The 9,206-nt window shown below is 32.1% G+C and overlaps 1 long non-coding RNA gene across 4 annotated transcripts; it reads left to right on the top strand.

Annotated features, from left to right (window-relative positions):
• The first annotated feature begins 1,057 nt into the window (after positions 1 to 1,057).
• On the top strand, positions 1,058 to 4,209 carry LOC116115846. Of its 4 annotated transcripts, none has more exons than XR_004125729.1 (9): positions 1,058 to 1,631; positions 1,730 to 1,888; positions 2,397 to 2,450; positions 2,536 to 2,678; positions 2,836 to 2,944; positions 3,291 to 3,332; positions 3,503 to 3,570; positions 3,851 to 3,953; positions 4,045 to 4,209. It is a non-coding gene; the product is annotated as an uncharacterized LOC116115846 (long non-coding RNA). The 4 variants fall into 4 exon arrangements; XR_004125731.1 differs by having other exon boundaries at positions 2,789 to 2,944; XR_004125732.1 differs by lacking the exon at positions 2,397 to 2,450 and having other exon boundaries at positions 2,542 to 2,678.
• Positions 4,210 to 9,206: the final 4,997 nt, after the last annotated feature.

Below are 9,206 nucleotides of genomic sequence, written 5' to 3'. Positions count from 1 at the left end.
GATACATTATGGGAAAATAAAACTTTCATCGAAGAGAAGCAAATAAAAGGTTTTCATAAAAATTCTCATAGAATTGAGAATGAATTCATTCTGTACCTGTCAGATCATTAATTAGTAATTGCATCCAATCTTAAAAAAAAAAAAAAAAAAAAATCTCAATTGTTTCGAACTTTCTATTTTTGGAATAGAATTAGTAGCCATTTCTCGTATTCTATGAAGATGATATCTATCCAGTGTGATGTATGGAATATATGACAAAGGTAGAGTGTTGGAGTATTTCTATTGATTGATCATGTCATATAGGCCCCAATCGGACATCCAATTGCTTCGATTTGAATTATCCGGAGGATGTCTTCTATATATTAATATTATATCAAAAAAATGGACTATCAAACCGATTTCTCAATTCAATAGAAGCCCAAAGGGGTAAATAGAGTCCCAAATAACGAGAGATATTTTAGTCTCAATTCTTGACAATTAAAAATTGTCAAGGATTAAGTATATAAAATCAAAAAAAAAAAAAAAATTCCTAAAACTTTTCCCGCCCATGTTTTGCCACCAATTGTTCATTAACTATTTCCACAATTTTTTTTCTTAAAACTTATGCTTACCCCCTATTTTGACCTATTTTCGGCACTAGAAAAAAGTTCTCGTTTCTACCACTCTGGTTCAGTAGACGACGACTCGTTTAGTGACTCTAACACTTTCTCCATGCCTATTCTGACGGAGTTTGTTAATTTTGATGAGTTTTCTCGAGGCATATCCCCAACATCCAAATGTAAGAATGTTCAAAAAAATATAGAAACCGAGCCGAACCGGAAACTGAAGTGGTTTATTGGTTATCCGAGAAATCGATTCGGTTTTGATCTATAGAAATAGAGAAAACAGAATTTTCAATTTTATTAACAAGTAAACAATTTTTCGTTATAATTAAAAAACAATTTAAATTAAAAATATTAAAAATCTAAAATTAAAGAAAATCAAAACCTCAAAATTTCCACCAAGGCAAATTCTCCCACCCATTTTTCATAAAAGTCAAAGCCAGGGTTGTAAACTATTGAAATAACCCATTTCTTCTCCCAAACTTCCAGCGCCCAAAAACCCATTCTGCCGCCCCAATTTCTTCCTCCCCAAAACCAGAAGAATTTCCCTCTCTTCCACCCAAAATCTCTCTTTGTCGCTCTTCCACTGGATCGCAGAAGCTCTCTAAAACAAACCAAAAATGTAGAGATTCATTTCCCTGTCTCCAATCTCAAGAAAAATCAATTCTCAAATTCTAGTGTTAGATTTTGGCTTCCAAAATTCTCTTAATCCATCCATTCATCACCGATCGATCTTACCGCCACCTTTCCCGCGTCGTTTTTACCGTCTGATCAACCCCCGTTCTTGCTAAATATGATCTTTTAACTTGGTTGTTCACTGACCTGAGTAAAGCGAAATTGTCATGTAAAGTACTACATCCATTTTAAAACCCACTTGATCAAATGAGATGGTTTAGATAATTTTAATTGTTTGAAATTTTGTCGTATACTTCTCGAGAGCATGTGAAGCAATGTATCAAAAGCATTGGGCATCGGTCAGTGGATCTCCCGAGAAAAAAGCAAGGGTTAATTCGTACTCCTCTTTCAAAGGTAACTGCTTTGGTAGATAATGAATAGTTTCTGTGGGATTTGAGGTCATCTGCGCAAAGCATTAATGTGATTGCATATTTATTTGTTGTTGATTGTAGGTGCTTCTTGATGTCGGTAAGACTGAAAGAATCATATTTGCTCAGCACTCAGGTCTCGAGGCTTCCCAAGAAGCCATAACTGAATATCGAATGCTAAGTCCAATGATGAATGGATGCTCATGGATTGAATTGCAACTACTTACTAGCTGAAAGTATCAGGTACCATGAAATATGTATCATTTATAATGCGGTACAAAGCTACCTAATTGAATAGAAATTTTTCAACTTATTTAATCAATAGACATGGATTTAGCTGTTTACAAATTTTTTAGATATTCATCAATGACCTGAGTTTGATTTGAGACACGGTGGATAGGAAACCAACTGAGTCGGAATGAGTTGGGTAGTTTTGACAGCATTTTAGGCACTCCGACATAAAAAAATATCATTATTTTAGTGGTGACGCAAACATATTGATTTGAGAATGGAAGCTGATTTTCCATATTTGGTTGATGAGAAACTAATGAAAGGAAAACCAGCTTGATTGACCTTTATTCTGATTACTATTTCACCCAAGGAAAAAAAATAATGGCTTCTGATAGATACATTTCCTCGCTGAACTGGATTTTATATTTTCTCACTCCCTGAATGAACTTCTCAGCTTAAGTTGAAAAAACAAAGAAGGCAACCGTACAACTTTTAAGCTTTTAGCTTTTGTATCCTGCAGTTACTCAAATCTTGAGGAAACATGGTGTTGTTGGCAAGTTTGTCGAGTTTTATGGTAATTATAGTGAAGTAACTGAATTCAACGGTTAGATATCCATCATAATTGTATGTATGGCTAATTAATTTGTGTATGTTTCTAGGGGAAGGTATGGGTGAACTATCTTTGGCTGATAGGGCCACCATTGCAAACATGTCTCCTGATTATGGAGCAACCATGGGTTTCTTCCCTGTAGATCATGTTACATAGCAGTATCTGAGGTTAACTGGAAGAAGTGATCAGACAGTGAGTTCATTCCTTTTTTTTTTCTCTAGGAGGCTGGAGCTGGTGCTAGATTTTTGTGGTTTTGGATTGTAATTACATGAACTGTTCTAACTGAATTTTTTTTTTTTAAGATAAGTGTTCTCAGGTCTGATTTTAAAGGTCTTTCTTTATGATACAGCCTCAGCAAGAAAGAACGTAACTTTTTTTCATTGCCTCATGACTGGGTGGCTTTGAAAGACATGAAGGCTGATTGGCATGCATGTCTTAACAATCCAATTGGATTCAAAGTGAGTTGCAAACAATAAATTTAGTGGACTGAATACTTTTTATTGATTGGAGTATCTATGCTTCTTTATTCTAATAATTGACATCTCTATAAATTTCGTTTTTAAAACGAAGTATTCATAAATCTTTGGGGACCTTTGCTGTGAAATCTGAAATGTGTGCTTTCTCTTTGTCCTTTTTTAATGATGAAAAGTTTAGCAGTTCTTATGTTTTCAGTTTTAACAAAACTATCAATAGATGTGAAATATGAATAATCATCAATAGACATGCTACACAACTAAATAATAGTATAGATGCTTATGATTATTTGTCCCTCTTGTCACAATATAATTCTTTTGTTGACTGCAGCGTGGTCTTGTCACCAAAAAGGCCTGTGAACTGGGTTTGGAGGTTAGTTTTTTCTTCTTAAACAGATGCACTTTTTCATTTTATTTTTGGTTCCTTTGAGATGAGACGATTTGGTACAAAAATATCTAGTTGAAAAATAGATTTCTTTGATTGGTGAATTAGTCTTTGGTCATATGGATTTATAACATGTACTTTAAATTATCATACATCAGGTTAAGCCGTGAGTGAAAGCAAGTCTTGCACCAGGCTCTGGTGTTGTTACAAAGTATTTGCTCCATAGGTATGTCATAAATGTTTAGTATTCATTTAATGTTATAATATATTTCTGTATAGAAGTTACTTATGGTTCATGTTTCGGTGTCTGTACTGGTGATTAAGCCATGGGGAAGTGCAGACTTTTGGTACACCTTGAACACTAGTTGTACAACTATTATTATTACCTCTATTTGAACTTGTTGTCAATTTGATGCTTATATTGTTCTTGAACATTATGACAATTTCCTTCATCTTCTGCATTGTAAAAAGCAATACTTGAGCCATTTGTATGATATTAATTTCAGGTTTGTTTTTGAGAGTCTTGGCAAAGGGCAAGCTGCGAATGATTTTCAAGTTTGAGGGCCTCCTGTTTCGAAAGCCTTTGATGATCTTGGAAATGCTACAAAGGTATTCCTTGCCATGCAATTGTTATGTTAGCTTCTGCTATAGAAGTTATTCAATTTTCTTGGTGATAATTTGCTTTCTACCCTTTTCTCAGAGCTCTGTTCTATCACCCAGCATTCTACAGTGATGAATATGCAACCTATTCTGAAAATTTTCATTATTGAATTGATTACTTTTCATTGCTGTTTCTGCAATATTGAAAAATTTATACTCTTCAAATTTGTTTACTCATTGCAACAGTAAAATATGTACTCTATCAATTGTTCAATGTCTTATTATATATTGTTGAATGGTGATAATTGTTTGAAGGATAAATATTATGAAGAATTTCATTTGACTATTCTATAATTTAATTCGTAATAATTAAAAACTTTTACTAATTAAAAAAAAATAATAAAAGAAATCTTGACAGTCCGAAGATTGTCAATAATTTGGCTAAAATTCTAAAAAAAAAAAAAACAATGCTTGAAAATTCGGTTAAATCTTTGACAGTTCGATAATTGTTAATGATTTAGTTAATTGTCAAGGATTTGGTTAAAATTTTGCTAAATCTTTGACAGTTATTGAACTATTAAGAATCTATTAAGAAGCATTGTTTTAAAAACCGGACCGGCAAGCAACTCGCTCTGATGGTCGGGTCACGGTTCAACCGGTTAGACCGTCGATTGGATCGGTGATGTCATCACACATCATAATGACATCAGCACATTTTTAAAAAAAACCTTTTTTTTTTTTTTTTTAGATTTCTATTTTTCAATAAGACAATAACAACTTAATTACTATCCAATCCAACATGATTCAAAGTTCAAATTCAACAACAATCCTAACATAATTTAAGTATTTAACAACAATTTAAAGTCCAAATCCAAACATGATGTTGTATTTACATATTAAATGTCAAAATACATACTAATTAATAACAAAACACTTGATACAAGTATTTTTTCTTTTATCCGTCTCCATGTTGATTGAGCTTCACACACTAGCATCAAAATTCATCACCATCACCATCATCATCATCATCATAACCATCACCACCATCTACGCAAATTTAAGTAAAAAATAGAAATCATAAGTTAAAACTTGTAATTTAATTTAAATAAATACTAAGTTGCTTAAATAAAATCAAAAAACATAAATCTTTAGAATCCTATGCATAATCCAAGACAAAGCAAGTTATAATAAGAGTGATGAACCATACTAATGAATGCGCAAATTCTTTCTAGAATCTTCTACCAGTGTAATTTTCTATGAAAGAATAATATAATACTGATGCTTAACCAAATGAAATAATAGATTTACCAAGCAAATATTGAATACAAAACTGTATAGACAGAATAAAATGCATAAATCATAAAAAACACAGAACACCAGTTGCCAATCAAAGCAGTGAAGTATCCACAGGCGAAATTTGTAATCCAAAAAGGTAAAGGTCAAACAACAAAACTGATAATGAACAAACCAGTCAAAAATCCTTCGAGCTAACACACCACGGCAAAAACCACTTCTTCCACAATAATAAACCTTCCTAATTAACCAGTGTAAAGGCCAACCTCCACAGACCATCCAACAATTCTCACATAATAGCACAAATAACAAAAGCAGGTCATCGCAACATAATCAGGGAGGGTAGAATCAGTAACCAAATCCATTGGAAGCAAACAAAATGAATCCAACCACATAACAGAGGGCACAACCAATCAGTAATTGTACCAAGCAGACAAAATTTTATACTTTAGTTATTTCGTGGCAGTATGTCAAGGTTTAGGCATATGAACTATTCAATACAGGCAAGAACATCAACTAAGTTGTCAAAGTAAAGCTTAATTCTTATTCTGCAGCAACATTTAGTAAACGCTACTTTCAAGAACATCAATTATTGATTATTGAAGCTGGATCGAAAATGGCGTGTTTATTACCTGGATCAAAGAATGGAGTTGTCGTCAATGAATGGAGTTGTCGCCGTCGATTTCCAGCGATGAACGAAGCTGTCGTCGACTCGTCGTCGATTTCCGGCGAGGGAGGAAGACGTCTTCGATTTCCGGCGAGCGAGAACGATTTCAGAGGGTTCAGATGCGATTTGGGTGGGATTTTAGAGAGAAATCTTCGTAGAGAACAGACAACAGAGACGAAGCTGAAAAATTTTTGCAGAGAAAAGAGAAGAAGCTGAGAAATTTGCGTGAGAAACTGAGAGAGATGAACTGATTCAACTGAACGCGATGAGAAGAAGCGTGTATTAGGTTTAGTTTCATTTTTAATTGGACCGGTTTATCAGTCGGTCCGGTTGGACCGGCGGTTCGCTGAAAAAATCCGGTTTTTTAACGATTTAATACGGTTCATTACTTATAACGGTTTTAAGCTTAACCCGAACCGGACACGTGACCGGTTCCTGGTCCAACCGGTTAGACTGGCCGGTCCGGTCCGGCTTTTAAAACAATGTTAAGAAGTTCTTAACAGTTTGAAAACCGTCATGATCATTTCTTGACAGTCATTGTAACTCTCTTTTGACAGGTAAGGGCTTTTTTCTTGTAGTGGCGGTTGACACTGTTAGGGGTGAGCACGAATAGTAGGTCGAACCGGAATCGACATTGTGTAGGTAGGTGCCGGTTCCATTTTTTTGGAACTGACATTGTGTGATTCTGGTTTCAGTTCCTACATGGGGAGGAATCGGAATCGGAATCAGAATTTGGAAAAAAGAACTTATAGTGGATACTCGGCTTGGAACCTGCAACGAGTACTCTGTTTTGGAACCTGAGCTGAAATTAAATATCTGTGAACAATGGGAGGTTTCTTGTAAGTTTACATATAAAAAAATATAAAATGAAAAAAAGTTCATTTTTTATCATAACCTAATTAAATAAATATACAATTATACTCATTATATATTAACTACATCATATGAAAAACTTTAATATATTATAATGTATTAATATTAAAGTTGTGATAAATTAAATGTATAATTAGAATTAGGATCAATTAAAAGTGTTTTAATGTTATTAAAAGAATTATTTTTGAATAAAATAATATATTTGATTTAATAATAATATAATATTTAGTTATTTATTTCAATTATCAAGTTCTAAATATATCATTATATTATAGTTAAATGATTACTTAATTAATTATAAGTTTATAACATTCCATTAGTAATTTAGTACATTACTTAATTAAATAATTAGAAATTTAATTAATTATAACATTATATTATAGATTTATAGTATAATTACTTAATTAATTGTAACATTATATAATTGAATAATTACTTAATTAATTATTATATTATATTATAAAAATTAGTAATTTACTATATTAACATAATACTTAATTAAATGATTTTATATGTATATTTATTATTTGTTTAAGGATATAATTATATTTAGGTATAAGGTGTGTGAAAGGTGTAAATAACAGAAACCCATAAGTAGGTTTTTCACATAGGCACAACATTGAATAAAAATAAACTAGTATTAATTAGTTAAGCATGAGATGCTCTGACATAAATAAAACTCCATATTCAATTGTGCCTTACGGAGTTTCGAACTTGGTGCGTTCTCTCCACTTGGCAGTCTCAATCGCAATTTTTATTTATGCTTTTAAAATTATAAATTACAACGAAAAACAATGACACATACAATAATAAGATAAAGTATTGAACATCAACATCTATCTGCGTGGAAAGTTACAATCAGAGTCAGAGTCTTCCGTGGGGCTTAGAAATAGAATTATTACAATATGGAAAGTTTGGAAAAAAAATTTAAAAAAAAAAAAAAAAAAGGGTGAGACAATTGTGGATTGGCCCCACCCAACTCTGAGTGTCTCCGCCATCATCAGAGGTTTCTCTAAACAATAATTTACTCCAGCTACTAATTTTTTGAGATTCATAAATTTTGAAGATGAAGTTGAAGTTGAACCACTTAACTTATTTGATATTTTCCTTCACAACGCCTTCGATAAATTCTGCTTCAGGACTGCAAAATAATCGATTAAAGTTCATTATATTTACACTAATCAATAACAAGTTGCATGTATATTATACTGAATTGAGCCAAATCAAATTAATAAACCACAAGGAATTAAAATCACTTAAAACCCCCTCCCCACAATTACTTCCTCATCTCATCCCAAAATACAATTTAATTCTCATTTCCTGCTAATTTTGCTAACCATATCACTAAACAATACATAAATATCACATTTACACCTCCTATATATCATGCATCATTGCCGGAATCTGACAAGTTGGGTTGATTGGGGGGGGGGGGGGGGGTGTGTTTGTTAATTTTTTAAAAAAAATTCAGGGGGCATTTACACCCCAAAATTCCTGAAGTTTTAATTTTTTACATTTATACCCCCAAAATCAACTACTCTAAATTTAATTTAGAGTAACACTAGCCTTACAGAGAGACATATAAAGAGTCATACAAGGAGACAATCCCCACCCTTAAAATTCATGATTGCCTCTTTTTTCCTTCTTTTAAGGGTAGGGATTATCTTTTTGTATGCCTCTTTGTAAGGACAGTGTTACTCTTTAATTTAATTTAGAATATAAACAAATAGAAACCAAAATAAACAAATAACACATAAACAAACATAATAAGTCAATAACATATAATACAAAACTATAAATACCAACCAAAATAAACAAACAAAACAATCAAGTCAATAACATATAATACAAAACTACAAAATATCAACCAAAATAAACAAATATATAATCACTAATACACATAAACAAATACAATAAGTCAATAACATAAAATACGAAACTACAAATACCAATTAAAATAAACAAATACATATTAAATGTTCAACAAAAAATATTCTTGGGCAGCAAATATTCATCCCACAGTGGGGGTGATAGAGTCTTTTGATTCCATAGTCTTAAGATTAGTTAATGGCACATCAAGATCATCATCTGAATCATTATTCACATCATTATCTACAAAACAATGATCAACTACAAATATTAATAAATATAAATAATAAAGTATATAAAATATAATGTTAACATGTTACCTATAAACTACAAGACAGTGACTAATGTTCGCTTCCCTGAGTGAAAACAAACTAATACAAAGCTAGCCCAAAACCCACTCCCAATTAAGATGAATAAAGAAAAATGAGAAGTCCTTAAATTCCGTTGAAACTGAAGCCCAAATAATTAGCAAGAACACAAATAATTAGCAAGAACACAGAAAAAACAAGGGATTTTGGACTTTACAAAAAGTCTCTAAATAAATCTGTGCTGAAATACAT

Source organism: Pistacia vera, unplaced genomic scaffold (assembly GCF_008641045.1).
Source record: "Pistacia vera cultivar Batoury unplaced genomic scaffold, PisVer_v2 Contig754, whole genome shotgun sequence".
NCBI classification, from domain to species: domain Eukaryota; kingdom Viridiplantae; phylum Streptophyta; class Magnoliopsida; order Sapindales; family Anacardiaceae; genus Pistacia; species Pistacia vera.
This window is presented reverse-complemented; position numbering and strand designations above follow the sequence as displayed.